This window comes from Sciurus carolinensis, chromosome 9 (assembly GCF_902686445.1).
Source record: "Sciurus carolinensis chromosome 9, mSciCar1.2, whole genome shotgun sequence".
Lineage (NCBI taxonomy): Eukaryota > Metazoa > Chordata > Mammalia > Rodentia > Sciuridae > Sciurus > Sciurus carolinensis.
In genome coordinates this window covers 65,132,245-65,158,340 of record NC_062221.1, presented here as the reverse complement: position 1 = coordinate 65,158,340, position 26,096 = coordinate 65,132,245, and the positions used below count along the sequence as shown (strand labels likewise).

Sequence of the window (26,096 nt, the reverse complement as noted above, 5' to 3'; positions counted from 1 at the left end):
ATAAACACATACTTATACACACATATACATGTACACACTCACCTATGCATTGACACAGACACACGATACTCATTACACACATGCACAAACACATGCACACACTAACAAACACAATTACACACATACACAATCATACACACATATGTACACACTCACACACAATTACAAACATATACAAACACACATACACACACAAACATGTACACATTCACACACCTATCCACATACACAAATTCAAACACACACGTGCATACTCACAAATTCAAACACACATGTGCATACTTACATATATCACACACATACACATATGTCAAACATACACACATGCACATACACACATACACACTTACAAACACACACACAAAGGCACACTAATATACTCACAAACATACACACATACATTCACAAATATTCTCAGATGCTCACATGCACAGACACATACCCAGATTTACACACAACACTCAGAACTCACCAATGAACACTCACACACACACATGCACAGTCACACACATATACACACATGCACACAAATACAAACATACAAACACACACAAACACATTCACACAAACTCATGCATATACATACACATTCACAGGTGAACACGCGCACACTAACACATAAACACAGATATACACACATTCACACATACAATCAACACTCACACTTGTAGGCATACTCATTCACTCACAAACACACACACACACACGCTTACTCAAACACATGCACACTCACACACACATACACATGCACACACCTATGCACATACACACTCACACATATAATCATACTTTTGAACACATACACACAATCATACACACGCTCACACATTTAGGCACACTCATACACTCACGCACTCAGAATATACACATTCACACAACCATACAAACACATAGGAACACTCGCACATGTGTTTTTGTGGGTGCATGTTTATGAGTGTGTGTATGTTCATGTGTTTGTGTGTGCATGTGTGGTATTTTGTATTTGTGTGTGTGAGTGTGCCTGCTTCTGATTTGTGCATGTGTATTTGTGTGTATGTGTATCTGCATAAGTGCTCGTGTCTGTGAGGGTGTATTTGTGTTTTTACACCTGTGTGGTTGCATTGGCATTTGTATGTGCATGAATGGGTGTGTGTGGTAGTGTGTGTGTGCAATTCTGCATTTTTTGTGTCTGGTTGTGTGTGTTTGTGTGGGTGGGCTTGTGTGTTTATGTGTCTGGATGTGTGCATGTGTGTGAGTGTGCTATTGAGTGCATGTATGTGCTTGTGTGTTTGTTTGGGTGTGGGCATATGTGTGCTTGTGTGTGTGTCTCATGTGTTTGCATGTGCTTATTTGTGTTTCCTTTCATGTACATTATGTTTGTGTGTGTTCATATGTTTGGTTCTGTGTGTTTGCATTTGTGTTGTGTCCATGTTTGAGTGTATGCATGTGTGTGTGTATGTGTTTGCGTGGATGTACATGTGTGTCTTGTGTGCATGTGTTTACATGTGTACCTGCATTTGTGTGTGCATGCATGTGCATGTGTGTTTGCAAGTGTTTATTGTGTGTGTGTTCACACTTGTGTTTGTTTTGTGTGTCTGTGCACCTGTGTTTCTCTGTGGTTCATTTGTGTGCATGTTTGTGCACATGTATGTATTTTATAGGTGTCCATATGTAAGTGTGTATTTGTGTGTGCCTGTGTATGCATTTTTGATTGTGTGTTTTGTGTGCATGTTTATATTTTCATATGTGTTTGTGTGTGTTTGTGTGTATTTGTGTTGGTGTGTGTGATGTGTGCGTATTTACACCTTGTGTTTAGTGTGCATGCATTTGCGCATGCCTGTATGCATGTGTGTTTGCATTTCTCTTTGTGTTTGTGCAGGTATTATGTGCCAGTACATGTACCTATTTGTGTGTGTGCATATGTATTTGTGGGCATGAGTTTTTGTGTGTGTTTTTGAGTGTGTCTGTGTGAATGTGCCTACACCTGTGTGTGTTAGTGTGTGCATGTGTGCAAGCAAGTTTGTGTAGGTGTGTGTATTTTTAGACTTGCATGTATGTGTATGTTTGTGTGCATGTGTGTGCATGAGTGTGTGTTTCTGTGTATGTGTGTTTTTGTAAGCTGCTGACATGTGTTTATTTTTGGGCATGTTCACATTTTTGTTTTGTGTGTTTGTGTGTTTTATATGTGTGTGTTCACATGTATTAGTGCGTGGATGTTCTGTGTTTTTGAATGTGTGTGGTGTGTGTGTTTGCACATGTATGTGCATGTTTTTGTGTGTTTGGTAGAGTGTGTGTGCATGTGCATGAGCATGTTTTTGTGTTCCAGTTGTGGGCATGTGTGCTTTTGTGCATGCATAAGTTCTTATGTCTCTAGTGTTTTTATGTTTGTTTTTGTGTGTTCATGTGCATGTGTGCACGTTCATGTGTTTATGTGTTTGTGTGTGTATGCATGTGAGTATGTGTGTTTGTCTTTGTGAGAGAGTGTTCATGTAGTTATTTTGTGTGTGATTGTGTCGGGGGGCACACCTGTGTGCATGTGCACCTGTGTGTGCATGTTTGTATGCTTGTGTGCCTATTTGTGGGTGCATTTGTGTGCATCTGTATGTGCATGTGTGTTTGCATTTTTGTGGATGTTTGTGAGAATATTTGTGTATTTGTGCCCGTGTGTTTGTGTTTGCCTGTGTAGGCACCCAGTTGGTGTTTGTGTGTATACACATATTCATGTGTTTGTGCATGTGTGTGTAATTTATAGGGGTGCATGTTTGTGTGTTTGTGTTTGTGTGTGCATCTACACTGTGTGTTTGTGTGTTTGAGTGTGTGCCTCTGTGTGTGTTTGTGTTGTGTTCACGGGTGTGTATGGTTGTGTCTGTTTTTGCTTCTGTGTTTGCATGTGTGTATGCATTTGTGTTTATGTGCTTGTATTGTTTGGGTGTGCACATGTGCCCACGTTTCTCTCTGTGTAATAGGTTATTATGTGTGTGGAGGTGTGTGGATGTGTATGCATGTGCATGTAACACATTTGGTTGTGTGTGTACTTGTGTGTGCTTGTGTTTGCATGTGTATGTTCCTGTGCATGTTTGTGCCTGTGTTTGTATGCACGTGCGCATGTACATGAGTGTTTTTGTGTATGGTTGTGTGTGCTGCTGTGTGTGTGTTTGTGTTCACTTGCACATGTTGGTGTGAGTGTGTGTTTGTGTGTGCATATGCGTGTGTGTGCACCCAGGTTTTGTGTTATTGTGTGTTTCTGTGTGCTTGTGTTTGTTTGTGTATTTGTGTGTTTTTTGTGTGCTTGTGTGCCTGCGTGTTTGTTAGTGTGTTAGTGTGTGCACATGGGTGTGTCTGGTTGTGTTGTGTGTTGGCATGGAGTTCATGTGTGTTTGTGTTTGTGTGTGCATGTGTGCCTGTGTGTTTTTGTGTATGCACCCCTGTGTGTGTGTTTGGTTGTGTTCTTGTGTGTGTGTGTGTACATATGTCTCTCATTGTGTGCATGTATCATGCGTGCATGCACATTATTATGTGTGTGCATGTGTGGGTTTGTTGGGGGTTGTACACGTATGTGGGTGTATGCATCTGTATGTGTTTGATTGTGTGTTGTTTTGTATGTTGTGTGTGTGCATTTTTATGCAGTTTGTGTGTTTGTGTTTGTGTGTATTTCTGTGTGTGTGTGTGTGTGTGTTTGGTATGTGCATGAGTGTGTGTGTGTGTGTGTGTGTGTTTGTACAAACATGCACCCATCCAGATGATTTACCTTAAGACTTGGGAACTTCAAAGCCTTCTCTAGACCTCCGCCTGTGTTGCTCAGGCTCTTGAGGGCAGCTCGGATTAAAGATGACTCCAGCCAGGCACAGAGGCTCACTCCTGCAATCCCAGCAACTCGGCCGGCTGAAGCAGGAGGATCAGAAGTAGGAGACCAGCCTCAGCAACTTGGCAAGACCTTATCTCAAAATAAATCTCAAAAAGACCTTATCTCCTCCTAAATGACAATAAAGATAAGAGACCCTCCTTAGAAGTCAGCAGTAACCATCTATCATGAATTTGCTTTCTACCAAACCCATGCAAGGATTAAATACTAATATTGGGGTTGTGGCTCAGTGGTGGAGCACTTGTCTAGCATGTGTGAGGCATTGGGTTTGATTCTCAGCACCACATAAAAATAAATAAATAAAATAAAAGTATTGTGTCTGTCTACAATTAAAAAAATTAAAAAAAAACTAATAATAAAGGTAAACTATTAAATAAAAGTTAAATTTAAAAAAATTTTGTCTTAAAGATTCATTTTGTCTTTCACTCAGTCCCTGACCACCCCAGTAACTGTGGAATAACAAAAACTCTATAAAGAGAATGCTTAATCTGTTGTGAAGAAAAAGATGATGTCATGGAAAAAGCCCTGGCTTGAGTTCTAGTCCCAGTTCTGCATTAAAAATCGCTGCATATATCTGACCAATTCACTTAATTTCTCTGCATTTACCTTTCCTGACAAGTAAGTGAGACAGTGTGTGCAAATGTGCTTTGTAAAAAGGAAAAGCACAAATGTCAGTTATTAGTAATGACACATGTATTCTCTCACAGGGTGGTTATGGGTCTTCTTTGAAAGCTCTATTCAAAAGAAAGTTATTATCAGAAATTCTAGAATCTTCTAACCCAAGAAAGAACTACAGATGCAATCAAGGTTTATCAAATTATCAACAACTAAAGGAAAAAGTGAAGCCCAGAACACTCTATTAGGTTAACTAGAATTAAAATTGGCAGAAACACATTTCTTATTGAATTAGAAAAAAGTCTTATCAGTGAGACAAATATCGAGTTCTCTAACAATGCTTATAAATCAATTTTAAAGATGAACAACTTGTTACCAAAATCACTCATTTTTCTTGGCATTACTTGGGAGGATGACTCTTACAAACTCACAACCTTTTGTGTCTGTGCCGAGAGATCCATCTTCTCCCATTATCTCTACAGTTTAGGATCTGCAGTGCAAACGTGCCCACACTGGTGAGCACAGGCTGCCATTTTATCGTTCCCTAAATTTCCAAAGAGCTTCATGAGGTAGTTTCTGATAAACCCTTCCCACCAATAAAAACAATCTTCCTTTGACTATATCCCTCAAACTCAAAAAAAGAGAACATTATTTAAAAAACAAAAACAAAAACTTTACAGAACATCGTTGGAAAGGGGTGTTGGTTTGCTAGGGATGTCATAACAAAGAACCAGACTGGGTGGCTTTAACAACAGAAATTTATTCTTTCACAGTCTTGGAGGCTGGAAGTCTGAGATCAAGCCGTCAGCTGGGCTGGCTTCCTCTGAGGCCCCTCTCCCTGACTTTCAACAACCTTCTTTTTGCTGTGTCCTCACATGCAAGGACACATGTGCAGGCTCTGCTGGAGTCTTGCTGTGTGTCCATATTTTCTCTCTGTATAAGGACACCAGTTAAATTGGATCACAGCCAGACCTAATACCCTTATTTTAACTTAATCATCTCTGTAAAAACCCTACAGTCATGGGCTTCAACATAAGATTCTGGAGGGAGACAGAATATTTGTAAAAGGAAGACACTCGGTATTTATGCAACTTTGAGAAAGCAAGTCATCTACAGGTATCACCTGAAATGCCAGTGCAAGGCAGTGCACTGTCACAAATCACACGCATCTGTGATATGCGTTTTGCCCAAAAGTAATGGACACAAATGACATGATGCAGTATCTTCCAATTCAAGCTGCCCCAGGGGAATGGACTGGAGGGCAGAAGATGGGGTTTGTCAATGTCAAGGTCAGCTATGCTGTCATCTGAGCAGCAGCTGCTGAAGCAGTAAGAAGCAATAGGGCAGGGGAAAGGGAGTGGGCAGCTCTTCCAGGAACCATGTTGATTTTCCTCCCCGTGATGATTCCCACCCCGCTAAAGGAATTCCTCCTACCCAATTAGGAAGTCATGGAGAAGACCCAGAATTTCTGGAGATCGGATCCCCTTCCCCCAGCCCCAGGTCCAACAGACAGACAGCAACTGATGGCAAAGACAAAGATGGAAAACTCTGTCTCCTTAGCAATAGGCTCTGCCCTTTCAGAGAAATTTCCAAAGAAAATCAAGTGTGTCTGAATACCATCCTACCCCGCCCTGTGCATGGGAGCCCTGGGCTGCCTGATTTCCCTGTGGGAACTGTAGCTGGGCAGGCTTGGAGGTACACTCCAGAATGCCTGTAATTTTCCACCTGTGGACCTCCCTGACAGCTACAAGCCTAAACAGGAATGACACAGGGAACCAAGGACAGCTCAGCTTCCAGTGTGATGCAATAGGATCACCCAGAGACACTCAAAACTAAAAACAACCAGAATTATTGAGTACCTCCTGAGTGCCAGGCATTTACACATATTATACAACTTCGCCACACCCCTGCCTCCTCCCCAGCCGAGGGAGAGATCATTACCATCATTTTATAGGCAAGAAGCCCGAAGTTCAGCCAGGTTTAACTTGCTTCCCCCAAATCAACAACTCCAAGTGACACAACTGGGTTTGGATCAAAGCCAGGCACAGTGCTGCCTGGCCCTGTACCCAGGCCTCCAGTAACCCAGTGCCACAGGCCCTGCAACTCCCCATGCAGGCCTGCCTCAGTCATCAGAGGCCACAGTCACCCAAGTCAGCACCACATGGTCCTCTCTCCTGCCTCTCCCAAGTGTAGCCTCACGTGACTACTTAGCACCCTGCTCAGGACTTAGCACATAGGAGGCTCCTGACAAAGGGGAATTGAACTCAAGTATTCTTAGGTCATGGCACAAGCCTCACCACGTTACTGGGGTGAGTGCCAACACCCTAACTCTGCATAAAGGTACTGGGAGGCCCCAAGGGAGCACTCACTGGATCAGGAGTTGGCTGGCTACACATGAGTGCTCAGCTTCAGTCCTGCAGGGTGAGAGAAGAAAGGAAGTGTTTTAGTGAGATTTTCACTACTGTGACTAAAAGACCCAACCGGTACAATTGTAGAGGAGGAAAAGTTTATTTGCGGGCTCGTGGTTTCAGAGGTCTTAGTTCAGAAAAGGCTGGCTCCATTCCTTGGGGCTTAAGGTGAGGCAGGACATCATGGTGGAAGAATGTAGTGGAGGGAACCAGCTCATGTGATGATCAGGAAGCAGAGAGACTCTACTCCCCAGAGATAAAATATATAACCCAAAGCCTTGCCCCCAATGTCCCACCTCCTCTCACCACACCCTGCCTGCCTTCAGTTACCACTCAGTGAATCCTGTCAGGAGATTAATTCACTGATTGGGTTAAGGCTCCAATAACCCAATTATTTCTTCTCTGAACATTCTTGCTTGGTCTCACACATGAGTTTTGGGGGACACCTCACATCCAAACCATAACATTCCACCCCTGTCCCCCATATCTCATGTGAGACTATGCAAGAAGGTTTGGAAGAGAAATGATTGGGCTGTGAGAGCCTTAACCTAATCAGTGAATTCATCCCTGATGGGATTAACTGGGTGGTGAATGGGGGCAGTGGGTGTGGCTGGAGGAAGTGGTTGATTAAGGGTGTGACTATGGAGTATATATTTTGTATCTGGAGCATAGAGTCTCTCCCTGCTTCTGATCATCATGCGAACCCCTTCCCTCCACAATGTTGTTGTGCCTCACCTCAAGCTCTGAGGAAATGGAGCCTGCCGTCTATGGATTGAGACCTCTGAAACCGTGAGCTCCCAAATACACTTTTCTTCCCCTAAAATTGTTCTGGTTGAATCTTTTAGTCACAGCAGTGAAAAAGCTGACTAAAATAGGAAGTGAACACAAAGAAATTTCCAGACCCTAAAGGAGTGGTCCTCCATGACCTACAGTGTCCCTTTGTCCTCATAACCCCCACCTTAACACCGTCTTATATGATGGTGCTTAATCCAGGGTCTACAATAGTTTCTATACTAAAACTATAATCAAGAAGTCAGTGGGAATTGTCATACTTCACACGGTCACCGTGTTCTTTTGGACAGATCCTTTCCCCATCTTGTGCTTTGCTTTCCTAGCTGCCAAACTGGGCCAATAATGCCCACCCCTACTTCCCCTGGGGGAAGCAGAAAGTGTCTATATCCAGTAGGGCTCCGGCTCCTGGAGAAGAGAATTAGATAAACCCCAGACCATTCAAGTGGAATCAGCATTGTTTTTACTTTTCCTGCCAAACTGAAAGTACCAGCATTTCAAGTTTAACCTCTAGAGCTTTAAAAGCCTTTTTGGTTTCCTAGTGCTTTGAGGAAGAAGGTACTAATCTGTTTTAGAAAAGTAATAAATCTTCTCTTTTGCAATTTGGGATCTTTGGATAGGTAAGGGAAAATTAGATTAAGACATCAATCTAGTTCATAATGTCTACCTATCCACAGACCCTCCTCTGCAAGTGTCAATCAAAAGGTTACAGAAGCACTGTCGAGCTGGGGGAGCTGCCTCGCCCCCTTACCTCATCGAGGGCAACTATTTGTTTTTCCTTTTTCTTAATCTAAACTAGTCTCTCCCTAAAGCCCATTCTAAACAGCTATTGATTTCCCTGGCTTGAATAGGTCATTAATAATGCTGGATCCTCAGGAGTCCCTTTAATGCCTTGCCTTTGTTTGGGATTATGTTTGCTCTCTGAGGCCCTTGGGGACTGCCTCAAAGATGAGCAGCCAAAATGGGCTCTCGGGGTGACTGGATCCCAGCCAGGCCCAGTCAGGTCTGTGCAGGGGAGTGAGCTTTCTTGAGGCCCACTCTGTCTCCACCCTCCACTGGTACCTTGTGTGTGACTCCTGCTCTCAGTGGTTTGCCAGCAGGCAGATACCTGCGTAAGAGCTAACTAGTAACTAAGGGGAGAGCTGCTGAGATGGACCGTCCTTGCATTCTGGGGCATCTCCAGGTCCTCGTGGGCCTCTCCTAAGGCCCCTTGCTTCGGCCCCAGCCTTCACTGTGGTGACCATCTCCACATGGGCTCCAACACTCGTCCCCCTGGCCCAACATGACAATACCTCACGCTGTTCCCCACCAGCTTCGCTGTTGACCCTGACATGCAAAAAGCCCTGTGCTTCTGCGACCTGGAGAAGTGGAGACCGGTGCCTCTCTCTTCCTCCTCCAGACCGAGCAGGAGTGTAGGATGTGGTTCTTACATGTCCTCACAGATGATGGGTCCGTGAAAGGAGCCACTGTGTGGAATGGAGCTGTGGCCAGCTTGAGATCCCACCCTTCTATTGGCTCTCCCTTGAACTCACTCCCCTGTAGAGCAGATACACTTGAGCCTTTACCTCAAGCTCTGCTTTCTGAGGAACCCAGAGCAGAGGGTTCATCAATCCAGATATGCAGAGGGAAGAGAGCAGAGGGAGGGAGAAGAGAGCAAGTGCTGGGTGGGAAGGCATTAAGCTCTCTCTTGCTTTTGCTGCCTTGTCTTCTGCCCCCCAGCCTCCTCCCCCTTCTGCCCTTGTCTCCACCTGACTGTGCTGCCACATGCTTTCCCCTCCACCTGTACACTCTGCTTCCCAAGGTGCTTCATCCCAGAGAAACACCTGCTCCCTCTGAAGGAGGTTGCCTGAATTATAAATGAGCCTCCAACAGAGAAAGATGTGCTCGATAGAAGGGAAAACAGGTAAACAAATGGCCAGGATGTTTTCCTGAGCATCCCAAAATGATGCAAATGTGGCTTTCCCCTGGGTCTTTGGGATGGCCTGAAGTCATCATGACCACCACTTCCTTCCTCCACGTGTTCGGGGCTCCCCAGCCTCCCCTCTGCCGCACTCTCTTTCCTCCGTGTGGGTATGCCCTCCTTCTCTGTCTCTACGTGTTCAAATACTATGCATCCCTCAAGACTCAGAGCCAAGGCCTAGTTCCTCCAGGAAGTCTTCCTGGATCCCCCAGTTGGACTTGATTCCTTGTCCATCCAGTTCCCTTCTTAACTTTCTTAGCTCATAATGTAAACCTCGTAAAGGGGGCTCAGCTTGATTTCCTCCTGTGAGTCAGATGAAAGGCTCTGCTTGTGGTAGTTGGTCAGGCAATAATGATAAAAAGCAAGAAGGAAGGCACTATGGTTTGAATATATCCCCAAAGTTCTTGTTGGAAACTTAAGTCTAATGCAACAGTGTTGAGTGGTGTGAGGTCTCGTGTGCCCTGCCTCTCTCATGAGTGGATTACTGCCATTATGGTAGGAGTGAGTTAGTTATTGCAGGTGTTAAGTTCCTGATAATAGAATGAATTCAGCCTCCACCCATCCCCACAAGAAGCCTTTCACCATGTTATAATGCACGGCAAGAAGGTTCTCACCAGATGTGGCCCCTCCATCTTGGACTTTCCACTTTCTACAACCATGAATCAAGTCAACTTCTATTTACTTATTGTTACCCAATCTGTGGTATTCTATTGTAGCAGCACCAAATGGACTAAGACAGAGAGATAAAAGGGAGACCACAGGACCAGCTGAGTGTCTACTCATCTGGAATTACAGCCAGGTCAGCAGCTGATTTGCTTTCTCCTTCGTGTGCACTTCTGGAGCTGCTAGGGACAAGTTGTGGTGGAGTCTCAAACATGCTGCTCCCAGTGAGGCATCACCTGAAGTCTTCTCTCACTGCTTCCCCTTCATCTCACTGAAAAGCCTGTGTCCAAAGCAGAAATAACTTCATGAGGAAAAGACATGCTATGGCTGGGTCCCTGGTCCCCAGCCCCCAGTGTCCAATCAGCAAGAAGGGAGGCATGCTGGGTATGCAAAACCAAATCTTGCTCTTTCTGTGGTCCTGCTCCCTGGCTAATACCCTCCTAACCCTTCCCCCAGTGTCTCCGATGCGTTTGTTCTCCTCTCCTTCAGCTAAGAGAAGAGCTTCCTTCTCTGAGGTTTAAGTCAGTGGTGACTAGCCATATTGTCTTACACATTTGGACAACATACTTTTGCACATAGGCAGCCCTCAAATACATGTGCTGAATTATTGAAGACAAATTATATCTTTAATCCAAAGAACTTGAAGAGCAAGGATACCTGCACTCTAAAGGCAGAGCTCTCTCCTGGAGACAAGAGTGAGGCATCTTGGGGATCCAAGTGATGTTGTAGGCCTGCTGGATGCTGCCCAGGCATCCTGTAGAGTTGCTGGATAAAATATAAGATGCACAGCTATGATAAACAATGCAATCAATATATCCCATGCAATATTTGAAACACACTTATACTCAAATTATTGTTTATCTGAAATTCAGATTTAACCGTATGTCCTATACTTTTATTTGCTCAGTCTGACAACTTTCCCTTGGAGGTTCCCAGCATCCTCTGCTGTGGACATTCCAAGGGCACCCAGTTATAGCTCTCTTGAGGCCCAAGAGAAGAGAAGTAATATCAACTCAGGATACTTCAGGGGTTCAGGATTGCCAATTTCTTCTCCCAAATAAAGAGGATTTTCTCTTAAACTTTTTAAAAGATTGTCTTTAAGATGGGTTAAAAAACATGTATTTTTACATGCTATATATCACAGAAGCCATTACATTTGGAGAGGAGTTTACAGTGCACACAGTGTGGTCCTATGTATTCTCCTTTTATTTTCAATGACTCCCCAAACACCTGGACAAAAAGGTAGACAAATCACTAGCTGTTCCACAGTTGAGGGACCTGAGGCACAGGGAGTTAAATGACTTGCTGGCAATCTCAGGAATAGTTTCGGTGGAGCCAGAACAAGTCCTGACTCTTGAGTCCCTGTGCAATGCCCCTCCCTCCTGTGCAGCACGCATCCTTCTAGGTCACTCGGCTCCAAGTTAATTAGGCAGCAAAAAAACTCTTTGGGGGAAACTGAAAGTGAGAGGAAGTGCCCTGGAGCAGCCATGTAGGAAGAGCAAACCAGAATGGCATGTTTTAATTGATCTTTGATTGTGCCAACAACTGCCGGCTCCCAGGGCACGCAGCTGCTATTTCTGAGTCAGCAATGTGGGCTGAGGCTCACTTGTCCAGCGCAGGCTCTTTTTTCCAAGATCTTCCTAGGGAAAGTCAGACTATGCAAAACAAAAGCTTTCTCCTTTAATTGGCCAAGCAGCTGGCATCCTGGAGTCCTGGGAATGCTGTACAGAGTCACCGACATCCTCCCTCAACCCTTCCACTTCAGCTTATCCTGGAAGCCCCAAGAGAGCCTGCTCCATTGAAGCTGGAAACATTCTGAAGATATCACGGGATGCTTTTTTTTTTTTTTTTTTTGTAAGTATTTTCTTTTTTTTTTTTTTCACGGGATGCTTTTGTAACACAATGTACTTTGTGAAGGAGGTTGAAAACATCGATGCTGCTTGGCAAGTCTCTCCATATTAGCAGTTATTCAGGGGCTCCCAGTGGGCACATGGCCAGGAGAACCCTGGAGAAAGAGAAGTCTTCTAAAAGGATGAAAGACATTTTCCAATTTCACTGTAGGCCTTGGTTTTTGGTCTGATCTTATCACAAGTCAGGGTGAAAGACATTAGACTTGGAGGCTGTCTTGCTGCTGGACTCACATAATTAATGGCTTCCTTGGCATTTCAAGATGTCAGCCATTGCAAAACTAACAGAACTCTTGATTCCTGCTTCTCAGCCCTAACAGGCACTTCCACTAATTTCCCCAGTTCAATAAATGGCTTCATGATCTACTAAAAAATAAATGCTTTCAGCTGAAGCCAAAAATCTAGATTCAACATTGATTCCTCCCTTTCTCAAAGCTCCACAGCCAACCCATAGCACCTTTGCTTCTGCCATCACACGACATCTCGAATCTGTCCATTTTACTCCTCTGTTGCCACCATTCTCTTCTAAGTCACTAGCTCCCATTTGAACAACCCAGGTAGGGCAGTCCATGACTGCTTTGGCTCCATGACAATCCATTTTTCCAATATCATCTCAAAGCCCTGCAGATCTACCTCCTGTCTGCCTCCCCACAATGAGCTTCCCTTCGTCAGGTAAGAGCTAAAATGTCACCTGACCCACTTATTTTCTTCAGTACACTCAACAGAATCTACCATTTTTCTATTTACTCATTTGTGTTTATTGTCATGCCTCTCTTATCAAAAGGTAAGTTCTAAGAGGGTAGATTGCAAGCATTAGTTAACTGTCCATCACTATGACAAAAGTGCCTGACATAAACAACCTAAAGGAGCAGAAGCATCATGGTGGAAGGAAAGCTGCTCAGTTCATGGCTCATGGCAGCCCAGAAAGAGAGAGAGAAGAGGAGAAAGAACAGGGGGGAGGGGAGGGGAGAGGGCCAGAGATGAGATAAAGTCTTCCAGGGCATGCCCCCAGTGACCTACTTCCTTCCACCCCACCCCATAAAATCAGGATGTTGGCAGAGCCATGCTCTCTCTGAAGCCTCTAGGAGAGGCTTAGTCCAAAATGATAGTCTTCTGTAATTGTTATCAAACGGTTTTAAGCCTGGCATGGTGGCATATACCTGTAATCCCAGCAGCTCAGGAGGCTGAGGCAGGAGGATCATAAGTGCAAAGTCAGCCTCAGCAATTTAATGAGGACTTAAGCAACTTAGCAAGACCCTGTCCCCAAATAAAATATTTTTAAAAAGGACTTGGAATGTAGCTCAGTGGTTGAGTGCCCTGGGTTCTATCTCCAGTACAAAAAAAAACCAAAAACCAAAAAACAAAAAACAAAAAACAACTTTAAAAGAATTCAACCAGGACTTGGATACTCAGAAATAAGACTGATTCTACACATCAATCCCTTAAAAACAAGTAAACAAATAAGCAAAGCAGAGAAGACTCTACTTGAGAGTAACACCATGAGGCCATAGTTTCAAGGCAGTTTAAAGCTGAAAGACCCTGCGATAGATTCTGTGATGAAGCAGGCCCTGTTCTCAAGAAGGAGTCTCAGGTGGGATTAAGCCTCAGATGGCTCTAGACAAAGCAGAACATCCTGAGTGTGGCCAAAGTTCTGGAGGGACTCAGAAATGACACTGTCACCAGCTATGACCTTTAGTTCCAGTTTCATGGGGGTGGTCAGGAAGAAAAGAATATAAATTTTGCAGGTGGAAATGCATTCCAAGAAGAAGGACTAGCTAGAACAAAGGGGAAAGAAAGGATAGGGTGTGTGTAGAAATACGTGGAACAGTGGAGGTCTGGCCAGAAAGTGACTTGGGAAGATTAGCTCATTCATCCTGAGAACCCTTCAATGGGAATAACACTAGTTGGGGTTCTACTCCCATCTTAGGCACCAATTCCCCAGCAGCCTCTCCCTGGGCCTCTGCCTGTTTCCTCATCTACAAATATGGGGTTTCTCAAAGATGCTGCTATAGTTTGAATGGCCCCACCAAAACTCATGTGAAATTTAATCCCCACTGTGAGTACAAGGGTGTAAATAACCTGATGTTTTAATCAGGTATTTTTCACTGCTGTGACTAAAAGACCTGACCAGAACAATTGTAGAGGAGGAAAAATTTCTCATGGTTTCAGAAATCTTAGTCCATAGAAGGCCAGCTCCATCCCTCAGGGCTCAGGGTGAGGCTGAACATCATGGTGGGAGAGGGTGGTAGAGGGAAGTAGCCCACATCATGGTGATCAGAAAGCAGATCAGAGCAGTCGCCACTCTCCAGATACCAAAAAAATACCCCAAAGCCACACCCCAATTCCAATCTCCTCCAGTCACACCCTACCACTTCAGTTACCACTCAGTTAATTCCATTAGGGATTAATTATCTGATTAGGTTAATGCTCCAACCCAATCATTTCTCCTCCAAACCTTCCTGCTTTGTCTCACATGTGAGATTTTGAGGGACATCTTGTATCTAAACCATAACACCTGACTATGATATTTGAAGGTGGAACTTTGGGGAGGTAATTAAGGTAAAATGAGGTCACAAGGGTGGGATCAGTGGGCCTGTGGCTTTACAAGAAGAGGAGAGAACTGAGCTAGGACACTCTGGCCACGTGATACCCTGTGCCATCTCAGGACTCTGTGGTAGTCCCCATAATAAGAAAGCTCTTACCAGATGTGGCCCTGTGACACTGGACTTCCTAGTCTTCAGAATAGTAGGAAATAAATTTCTTTTATAGATTATTCAGCTTGTGGTATTCACTTACAGCAACAGAAAATGAGGTAAGGCAGATACTGTCTTAGTGAGGCCTCAAGTTCAAGCTAAGTTGCCTCATACACACACACACACACACACACACACACACACACACACACACAGAGTTTTGTTTTGTTACAGTACTGGGGATTGAAGCCAGGGCCTCACATACACGAGGCAAGCACTCTACCACTAATCTACATCCCCAGACCAAATTTGATTTTAAGAATGGTTTTTGTGCTTCTAAAAATGTTTAAAAGCCACTGATCTCAATAAATGAGTTCTCTCCAGCTGTGTGATTCTATTTCTTTCTGCTACAGGCTTGAGAATTCCTCTGGTTTATTATTCAAATGACTCACATAGATTTACCAGGTCGCTGTGAATTGACTCAGGCTGTATTAAGTCATTTGACCTGTTCCTAGTGGGAAATCCATTTTTATTTATATCCTTAGGAGAAAAAGCCTGGTGGGGGCTGAGAGTGTCCTGGAAAGCAAGTCAGCAGATCTGGCTTTACAATGTAATAACAAATATCATTCATAAATACATATAAATAAATATCGATTGAATAACTGCTAACCAGCAACATCATCGGGGCAAGTCTTGCCTCTCTGACAATGCCAGTTTGGCTGGCCTCACAGCATTCTTGTGAAGAATAAATAAGAGAATGTATCTGAAAATCATTCACACACTGTAAAGTGCTGCTTAAGTACAATATAGGGGCGTTCCTGGGGATCTGAGCTTAAGAGCAGCTTGCTTGTTTATCTGCTGGGTGACTGTGTGTGGGGGAAGAGGACTGATTTGACTCTGCAACCAGGAAGTGACTTTTTTCTGTGAAGGCTAGGGTGTATGAAAGAATAAACAATGATGACAAAAAGGATAAATGTATATGCTACCCATTTTAGATGTTTCACCTCACCCCAAGTTCCAGTTAGCCTTCTGGGCCACAAGGTCATGGACACTAACTTGTCATGAGACCAGGCAGAGACCTGGTGGAAGGAGGCTTGGCCACAACAAACCCCAGGGAAGATAGGCAGGAGGTCTTCTTTAACTTCCAGAGATTGTTTTTTCGTTTTTTTTTTTTTTTTTTTTTTTTTTTTTTGTGTGTGTGTGTGTGTGTGTGTGTATGTGGTGGGTGGTGGTGACAGAGGATACCAGTGATTGAATTCAGAGGCACTCAATCATTGAGCCACATCCCCAGCCCTATTTTGTATTTTATTTAGAGACAGGTCTCACTGAGTTGCTTAGCACCCCACTTTTGCTGAGGCTGTCTTTGAACTCTCGATCCTCCTGCCTCAACCTCCCAGCTGCTGGGATTACAGGTATGGGCCACCGTGCCCAGTTGTTGATCAGTTCTTCAGCACTATTTGTAAGCTGAAGATGGGGCTTTTCTAGTTATTTGGGAGTTGCTAATTAAAGTGACATCAATAGGCCTGTGAATGAATGGCAGAATTCCTGTTGCAGTTTAAGGAAGCATTGGTTCTTCCATATAACTTATTCATTGATGTTCATCTATTTATCAAAACTTCACCAAGAGTATCTGTCCCTCCTGGGCACAAACTACCAACTCCACCAGTTTCTTTGACCCTGCATCACTGGAGATACTTCTCAGGTCATCCAATATGCTAATCTTCTCAATAAAGGATTACAACATAGAGAGATTACAATTCTAGCTGGGCTGTCAGACTGGAAAGCCAGAAAGAACATCTCTGCCTAAACACATTCCATAGCTCCCCAAGTAACCCCAATCTGCCTCCATTCTGCAAGATCTAGTAAAAAAAAGAAAAACAACAACAACAACAAAACAACTCTGAACCTGGGAAAGGAGACAAATCTCAACTCTTATCTGTCTCTGCTCCTGATACCAAATGAGCTTGAGCTTATCACTTTTGCTTTCTGTGCTTCAGTCTCCCTGCTGGTTCAATAAGAGTGAGGCTAACACTGGGGTAAGAGGGAGTAGAGAGGATATAGTGGTCTGCTTTGAGCAGCTTGACACATTCTGAATAAAGATTTCTTTGGTGAAACACTCTGCTAAACATTTTTTTTTGGGGGGGTACTAAGGGTTGAACCCAAACCACTCTATCACTAAACTACATTCCCAGCATTTTTATTTTTCATTTTGAGACAAGGTCTCAGTAAGCTGCCCAGGATGGCCTCATACTTGTGATCCTCCTGCCTTAGCCTCCTGAGTCACCAAAATTACAGATGTGAACTACCATACCCGGCTGAAAAAATTCTTGAACAACACTGGCTTCATCCCATGGTTCTAAGCCTACCCCAACACATTTCCTTCCTTCTGCCCTTGCAAGAAATCCTATGAATTCTTGCCACAGTGACTACTCAAACCCCTCGTCCCAACATGTAATGCTCAGGTTCCAGATTCAGCCTTACCTCCTCCAAGAGACCAGCTCTGAAGCTGAGACTCTCTGCTTCTGTTCACCCATAGGGTGTGCCTGGGATCATGCCTGCCTTGGAGTGCCCCATGCTGGGTATCTCAAATGTGCTCAGCTTCCCAACAAGATCATAAGACCCCTGGGGTCACAGACCAAGCACTGAGTTTGTCACCAGTCCTGGGACATGAGGGATACCCAGTAAATGTCTGCATGTGGCAGAAGGTCACATCACTGACAGGGCCTTGATGCTGGGAGCTGCTTAGAAGAGAGTCAAGTCTAGCTCTGAGCCCCTCCTATCCCTAAAGCAAAGGCAGAGAGAAGTAGATTCCCAGAGAGTGGAACTGGGTCTGAGACAACAAAGAATGGTGCAGAGGACTCAGCTTCCTTAACAGTTGCCCACACTCCTCTCCTGTCCAACATGCTTCGGTTGAGGCTGCCCCACCGATAAACAGTCTGCAGGTGCATTACCATGCTGCCCTGGAGACTTGCACAGGCTCCTTCTCTTCCTCTCTGTTCAGGCCCACTGTTACCCCCATGACGATTCAAGCCCTGCTGCTGATCTGTCTTTGCTTCTGACAGTGCAGGAACTTGAGCAGGTCCCCTCTGCTCTCTGGATCTGTTTCCCAGGTCCTGCCTCATTAACTTTTCTAAAATTCTTCCATCCTTTGCATGGAAGCCTTGCTGGGATTGTCTGTTAGGCTCCATTCTGCCTGAATCCTGCAGGTCATCATCCTGACTCTACTTGGCCCCAAACCCTAGCCTGAGTGGATACCCTAGGCTTAGCCCCTCAGCAGAGGAGGTGGACCAAAAGTCCTGGTTGTCTCCTCTGATGCAGCTCACATGACAGATCAGGGGCGTCTCCATGCACCCTGCTTGGAAGAGCAGATGCCTTGGGAGTCTGACAGTATCGGTGATACTTTCTGGACAACAGGCTAGCCAACTGCTTGCTCAGAGCACTGACTAGAACTGGAACACTAAGAGGGACAGTGGCCTGCATGCCTCCAGAGCGAGGCCTATTGGGGGAGGCCTATCCTGCATGGCCATAGTATAACTTTGGTAAGTCCCCTCTCCTTCCATTCCTTCCTTTCCCCTTCCACAAACATCTCTCAGGCATCTTCCAAGACCAAGCCTTCTGCTAAGCCTTTCCCCTCTGTAATCTAATTAGAGAAGCAGAAGTGGGAACTAATAACTATAATGTTTCTTCCTGTGCCTCAGTTTCCCCATCTGTAAAAGAAAGAAGTTCCAGTCCTGATCTTCTATGATTCTCTCAGTTCAGCACTACTCTGTTCTGTGATGCACTCATCAGATTAGGCCATCTGTTCCCACCAGTTTGGTGACATGGTAGGCCACAGTCAGCAGGTGACCAGCAGAGAAGAGTCAGTAATAAATGATGACTTGAATTGCTTTGAGAGTAGTCGTCTGCACTGTGGTTTGTTGTGGCCAAAAGATATCTGTGGTTTGGTTCTTGTTCCAAATTTCCATTCCCTCAGCCACTTCAGCCAGCAAATCAGCCTGAAACTGTTAGCTTCTTTCCCAGCAAGTCTAGGGATCCAAGAAGAATTAGATGAAAGACAGATTATTGCTGTTGGCATCTGAGCTAGCATGAAATTCAAGCTCCTCTGATTGTTGGTCCAGATTATCTGCAGGTCCACCAGCCCCATGGCCTTTCCTTCCTTTGCTAGGTATTAGAATAGGAAATATACATCTGTCTGCATAAGACAAGATGAAGCAGTTCCACAGGATTCCTAAGGGCTCTGCACTGGGTGGCTCAAGTAATGGGAAACTCATATTTTTTCTGACCAATGAAAAATTCCAACCTCCCCTGACTCCCATTTCGTGACTTGTTCTAGGAATTGAACCCTGGGACTATGAATGCTAAACAAGAGCTTTACCACTGAGATACCTCCCCAGCCCACCCTTTCTTTCAGGTCCTTGGACCTGAAATTCCCTTTCATATCCATATCTTTGTATCTTTCTCTGTCACACACACCTCCATACCAGCTACTCAGTTTATCAAGATGAAACCCAGTGGACAAAAAAGATAATGAGAATATTGGACATATCCAAGATGTCTTCACAATCCAACAGAAGGTCTTCAGTCCTGTGAGGACCAGGAGCTTAACAAACCCCTTGGGGACCGTTGTCATTTCATCAATTCTAATTTTATCCGTAAGTCTTGGTCACATTTCTTTCTTTCTTTCTCTTTCTTTCTTTTTATTTTATTTCTTTTCTCCACCGTTTTTTTTTTTCCATAATTTTTTTTAATTTAAAGTTTTTTTTTTGTTTTTTTGTTTTGTTTTTTTTAATGGCGCTGGGGATCGAACCTAAGACCTTGTGCATGGGAGGCAAGCACTCTACCAACTGAGCTATATCCCCAGCCCTCTTCTATATTGTAGAATTTGGTTTTCAAGGTCCTTTCCTTACATGTACAATATCTATAGGGAAGGTGGTCCCAGCCAGTCCCAGCACCCATGGACTGATATTTCTAGCTCCCTGGCCAAGGATAGCACATGGAAGGTACATGGAATTGCAGAGGCTGCCAAAATACCTCTCACTGCAGTGTTCAACTTGTTCAACTGATATGTCTTAGGCCAAAGACAGGGACATAACCTGGAAAGTTTCAGGGACGGCTGTGGAGCTACCAGAAGGCCTATGATAAAAATTACATCTAGAGATTTCCATCACTAAATATGCAAGTAACTGCTGTCTATTTCCTCCAAAAGGGAGGCCCACCAACCTCCCCCTGGGAGCTTCCAGAGATGAGGGAGGGCACATGGAAGCAGGTGGAATGGAGTTGTCCTTACCCTGAACACCACCTAAATATCAGCCCCATCCACTCACTGAGGAGGCCCAGACCTGCCTAGGAGGCAGGAAGGGTAGTATTTAGGGAGTGATGGGCCCAGGGCCATGACAGACAGAAACAGATGGACGTTGTATCATTCTGGAGGTGACCTGGACAGTGCCAAATGAAGACAAAACTGCCAAGCAGAGTGCTGTTCTCTCATCTAGTGGGTTTGCAAATCCTTTTCTTTTACCACTGTGTTAAAAGAACCTTCTTCTGTTTAGTTAGTTGGGCTCCAGCCAAGTTGCCTTTTAAAAATAGGACACATTACATAGTTATTGAATTATCAAGCGTTTTCAACATCAACATCATCATTATCAAAATAAAATCCAGGTGTTCAGCTGAGCAGATCCTTCCACAAAGCAATTTCAATGAATAAACACATTTCTTTCTCATCTTCAAGAATTTGACTGAGTAGCAAAACGCAATACTGACACAGATGAAATGTGAAAGGATGTGGAGACACACACTGTACACACAGGGTCTGAGCACACAGGGTGTGAGAATAAGAGGCAAGAGTGCCTGGCCCCGAGTCATACCCAAGCCCATCTGATGGCTGCTGACACCTATCAGGGCAGGTGGAGAATGGATTTGAAGATTCTTTACAATATTTGCTTGAGCCAAAGTAACCTGGACCAGGATCCCTTGAGCACAGAAACCATGGCTTTTTAATTCTGAATCTTCACTGTCTATCCTGCGGACCAGCAGATAGGTAGTGTTTTGATTATAGTAACTATAGTGTGATTGTTTTATCATCACTGTTGTGAATAACCCTATATCGCCTTCTAACTATTCCATTGTGTAAGGCTGTCATAATGAGGGTTATTGTTCACAAACGTCTTTAATTTGTCTAATTTTTTTGTGATGTGTACCAGAATCTCCAGAATTCCATAAGCTAGCTCAACTACTTATGAAAGTCATTTATAAGAGATGATAATTTCCAGTACAATGAAATACATACTGTAAAAAGTAAAATTAACTGTCTGATCAGTTAAATACGTGTAGAGGGCAGAGTGAGTTTTAGAGTCTTCTAAGCCCTACACCTGCCCTGCCTTTTCCTATCGAACCAAAGCTAGGCCAACCTGACAGGGAAGGAGTGAAGATCCTGTAAGTGCGTTAGTGAACACAGGTTGCACCGAGGGGAGGCCAGGTGGGTAGACAGCAAGGTGAGCTTGCTTTATAAAATTCAATTCCTTCCAGAAGTGGAAGCTGTGGGGTGAGAGTCTGAGGGGGCAGGATTGGGCATGGATCGGGAGGGAAGGGAGAGAGTGTCAAGGGTATCAAATGGAAGTGGCCCTCAGGCTTAGCTCATAGGACCTGGAATTGAGGAGGGCCCAGGGATTACCTAACTGGAGCAAAGAATTCACTCTGAACCCTCCACCTTCAAAGCCTCTGACTGTTTTGAGAAGACACAATTTAGACTGTTTCGTATATGCTGGTTCCCAAAGTGCACAGAGAGACTAAAAAAGTAAAGTTGTATCATTCAATGAAAACCAGTCCATTTCTACTCTTCAGGAAGAGGTTCTGGGGCTTGCTTTATATGTATTTTTCCTTTTTCCCACCTGATGGAGGGAATCATGTTGTCATCGGTTTTTGAAAGTTTGTACCCAGCTCCCTCTGTTTTTTCCTGTTTCAGTTAGGGGCCAGCCAATTTCAAGGACCTCATTACACAAATAGGGTGGGACTTGTGTGTGTGTGTGTAGTGCTGGGGATCAAACTCAGTGACATGCATGCTGGGCAGGCTGTACCACTGAGCTACATCCCCAGCCCCCCAGGGTGGAACTTTCTGAATGCATATTTGTGAAGCTCTGGGTGCTGTCAGGCAGGATGGGGTCAGAGAAATGCAACGCATCCAAGGCATTAGTCGGGCAATTGACTTCCATCTTCTCCTTGACCCCTGGCACAGCCTCCCAGCTCTCAGGCTTCCCCATTAGCTGAAGACCCCTCAAGGCCTCTTTGGAGATTTACCCTCTGGTCTACATGAGGAAAGAAAAGACTTGGATTAGAGGGAACACCTAATAAGTCATCTGAGCAACTGTCTCTGCTGGTCAGGTTTAGAGAAAAGATGTTTTTGGACCTAGGAGTGAAATAAGCAGGCAAGCAAGAGGCGAGTCCACAGGCAGTAGAGACAAAACCCCTGGGAGTTTCTGCTTCTGGAAGCCTGGAGCAGGCTGGCCAGCTGGACTGGAGGCTAGCTGGAGGGCCTGGGTTTAGGCATGCCCTCTCCTGAGTGATATCCTCAATAGAGTCAGGATAAGAGGCAAGGCGAAGCTGAATGGGGAGAAAGGATTAGGGGACCATTCCAGACTGAGGAGAAGAAATTCATGAGAAAGGAACATACCTGAATGACAGTCCCACAAATCCCAAGAGAGGCAGCTGGGTTGGAGAAAGCTTATTATAAGCAGTTCCTTCTGCAAACCTGGGATGAGCTGCTAGAATCTCTGCAGAATGACAACTCCAGGAGACCTGTAATGTGGTGGGGTGGGGGAGACCACAGGTTATCAACCCCACCAAAGAACTGCTCCTAAGAAAGTACTGTCACAGTCAACAACCCACAGAGCAAGAACTTGGCAGCAGTGGTGGCCCTAGAAGCAAGGTGTGGAACCCATCTGTCAGTACAAGACCATTTAGTGCTACAGGGTGAAGAGTTACTTCCATAGGCATGTATATATGATGATGAACCTTTAAAAATATAACCCAAACCATCAAATCTGTGATCTCAAGGATACTGTTGCTTATGAGGAAGCTATGTTTTAAGAGTGGGGTTATTTAAAACTTGTTTAAATAAAGTATTAAAAACAATACGGTACTTGATTGTTTTTTTTTGTGGTACTGGGGATTGAACCCAGGGCCTTGTGCTTGAAAGGCAAGCACTCTACCAACTGAGCTAAATCCTTAGTCCTTGGTTTTGCTTTAAAAAAAAAAAAAGACGTGTGGATGGGAAATCTAGTACTGAATAGTAGCGATGGTGGTGGTGATGGTGGTAGTGATGGTGGTATTGGTGATGATGGTGGTAGTGGTGGTGATATTGGTGATGATGGTGGTGATGGTGGTGGTGGTGTGATGGTGGTAATGTTTAGTGGTGGTGGTGTGATGGTGGTGGTAATGTTAATGGTGGTGATGGAGATGGTGATGGTGGTGGTGATGGTGATGGTGGTGGTGATATTGATGGTGGTGGTGGTGATGGTGGTACTGGTGGTGGTAGTGGTGGTGATGGTGGTGGTAGTGATATTGGTGGTGGTGGTGATGGTGATGGTGATGGTGTGGTGGTGGTGGTGGTGGTGTGATGGTGGTGGTAATGTTAGTGGTGTTGATAGAAATGGTGATGGTGGTGGTATGGTGGTGGTATTGATGGTGGTGATGGTGATGGTGATGATGATGGTGGTGGTGGTGGTGGTGGTGATGAAAGTAAACTATTTTATAACACTATGTGCCAAGAGCTTTGTAAGTATAGCTCCACAGGTTAGTACAGTTATTACCTCATTTTGCACAGGAGGCCTGGGTAAAGGTTAAAGTTCCACAAGCTCAATCCACAGTGCACAGACCCCCATAGACAGCCATGAAGACCCCTCACCAGAGACACCTGTGCAGGGGGTTAAGACCACACCTGCTGGGTGGGAAGGTGGTTGCTGTGCCCTCTCCACCTCCAACGCAGAACCCTAGGAAATGCCATGCCTCACAACAGCGTTGCTTCCCAATGCACACAAGGACAAGTCAGTGGCCACAAAGAGCCAGGTGACTTTATCAGCAGCTCCAGGAGCAGTCTGCTTCCATAGGCAGCAATGCTTGCACTGCTGGTTCATGTGAGGGCCTCAGGCAGAATCCTGGCTAACTTGATTTCAGAATGGCCTTCCTGCCTGCCTGCTAAACTCTTCCAGATGATTCTGGCTGGATTTGAGAGGCTTTACCAGACAGCTTGTCTCCTCATTACCGGAGGGGAGGGGTGTCTGGAACACGACTGAAGAGCGCAAAGGAAAGAAGTCTTGGGGCTGGTGGCTGCTGCAGAGGCTCACGGGACCTGCATGATGGAGAGAGGAAGGCAGAGATGAATATCCTCAGAATCCCTCAGCTGAGCACAAGAATAATTGTGCTTCGTGTGGTGGTTAAAAATCCTCCAGGACAGCCAGGCACAGTGGCACATATCTGTAATCCCAGCCACTCGGGAGACCAAGGCAGGAGGATCACAAGTATAAAGCCAGTCTGGACAACTCAGTGAGACCCTGTTTCAAAAAAAAAAAAAAGGCGGGGAGGCTAGGGAAGTAGCTCAGTGGTAAAGCTCCCTTGGGTTCAATCCCTAGTATTAAAAAAAAAAAAAAAAAAATTAGTACATCCTCCAGTTCAGTGTCGTGTTTAAAAGGAAGAACTTTAAAATCCCAGGTTAAAAAAAAATAAAAATAAAAATAAAATTCCAGGTTCACCTCTCATTAGCTGGGTGGACTTGCCCAAGTCACTTGACTTCTCTGGGTCTTGGTTTCCCCATCTATAAAGTAGGAATGATAAAATTCCTTCTCCTATAAAACACCGTGAAGAGTACATGTGATGGTCTTAGCATGATACAGGACGTGCGTTAAGCATGTAATCATGGCAGTTATCATCGATCTTATCCCCTGGGATGGCGTGCAGGCTCACCATCTCTCTGAGGACACTCATCTGATTCAGATTTATAAGTCCAGGCTGATCTACCAAAGTGAAACAAACTTTTAGAAAGTTTTATTTTGGTATAGTTAATGTCCCCAAAAATAATTTTAAAATGGTGAATGTGGGCAAGTGTACTGATTTAGTGGGACTTTTAAACCAGGGTTTAGAAATCACAGTGACCAGGAAAGGGATCCAAAGTCAAATTCATGGTCTCTCCCTCAAACCCTATTCTTCCTCCAGCATCCCTTGCCTCAGGAAATTGTACTTCTAAGTTTGGGGGTGATCATGAAAATGACATCTCTCTTCCATTTCCAGGTCAGACCCACCGTTTTGGGATGATCAAGTTGGTTCGGCCTCCCTGAACTAAACAGCCTTCCAGCTTGCAAGCTTCTTACCCAAGAGGCAGAACAGGCCCCCTTCAGCTCGCTGTATGACCTAGACAGCAAACTGATCACACCTGCCCGTAGCAGGCAGGGGCTCCTAGGAAACCCAGCAGGCCCTGAGCCTCAGCAGCCCAGTTCCTCCTCCCTAACACAGTCATACATGAAGAGAAGGGGCCAGAGCTCAGGGCTGCTGCTCAGTAGGCACCCTGCCACCAGGAGACAGGAGTGGGGAGCGAGATTCCTCTAACTCCATCTAGCTGATCACACAAGTCACAAACCTGAGTCATCTTAGACACTTGGTCTCCCTCACCCCTAAATTGTGCTCGTCACCGAATCCTGTCAAATCTGCTCCCTAAATGTCTTGAATCTGCTCTCTTGGCTCCATTCCATGGGCACTAGTTATTAGTCCAAGCTACTGTTATCTCTCACCTGGACTCTTCACGGCCCCCTCATGCATACGCAGGTTCCGACTCCTTCTTGTATGTTGTTTTGAACAGTTACTTGTTGCTTTTTAGTAAAAATTAAATCTGTGATTGGGCCCAATGCTCTGTGGGTCTAGCCCATACCTACCTCCCTACCCTTGGGCATATAGAGTGACTCTCCCTGCATTCACACTGGGAGCTAACGATTTCTGAGAGGAGACAAGCTTCATTCTGCCTCAGAACCCTTTCACATGCTCTTCCCTCTGCCTAGAATGCCCTTCCCTCCTCTTGTCTCCTGTCTCCATCCTCCTTCCTTCCCCTTCCTCCTGCTTATTCATCCTTCACATCTTAAATGTCACCTTTCCAAAGAAACCTCCCAGGCCAGATCTGGTCCCCCCTAATTAAAGGATTCAAAGATTTTGTGAGCTTTTCCTGCATAGTGTTTGTCACAG

General features: G+C 44.8%; 1 long non-coding RNA gene across 1 annotated transcript; it reads right to left on the bottom strand.

Moving 5' to 3' along the window:
• Positions 1-7,309: 7,309 nt before the first annotated feature.
• Positions 7,310-24,219, bottom strand: LOC124992374 (uncharacterized). The gene is made up of 4 exons (XR_007110112.1): positions 24,110-24,219; positions 22,543-22,667; positions 10,934-11,041; positions 7,310-10,556 (listed from the first exon to the last, which is right to left on the bottom strand). It is a non-coding gene; the product is annotated as an uncharacterized LOC124992374 (long non-coding RNA).
• Positions 24,220-26,096: the final 1,877 nt, after the last annotated feature.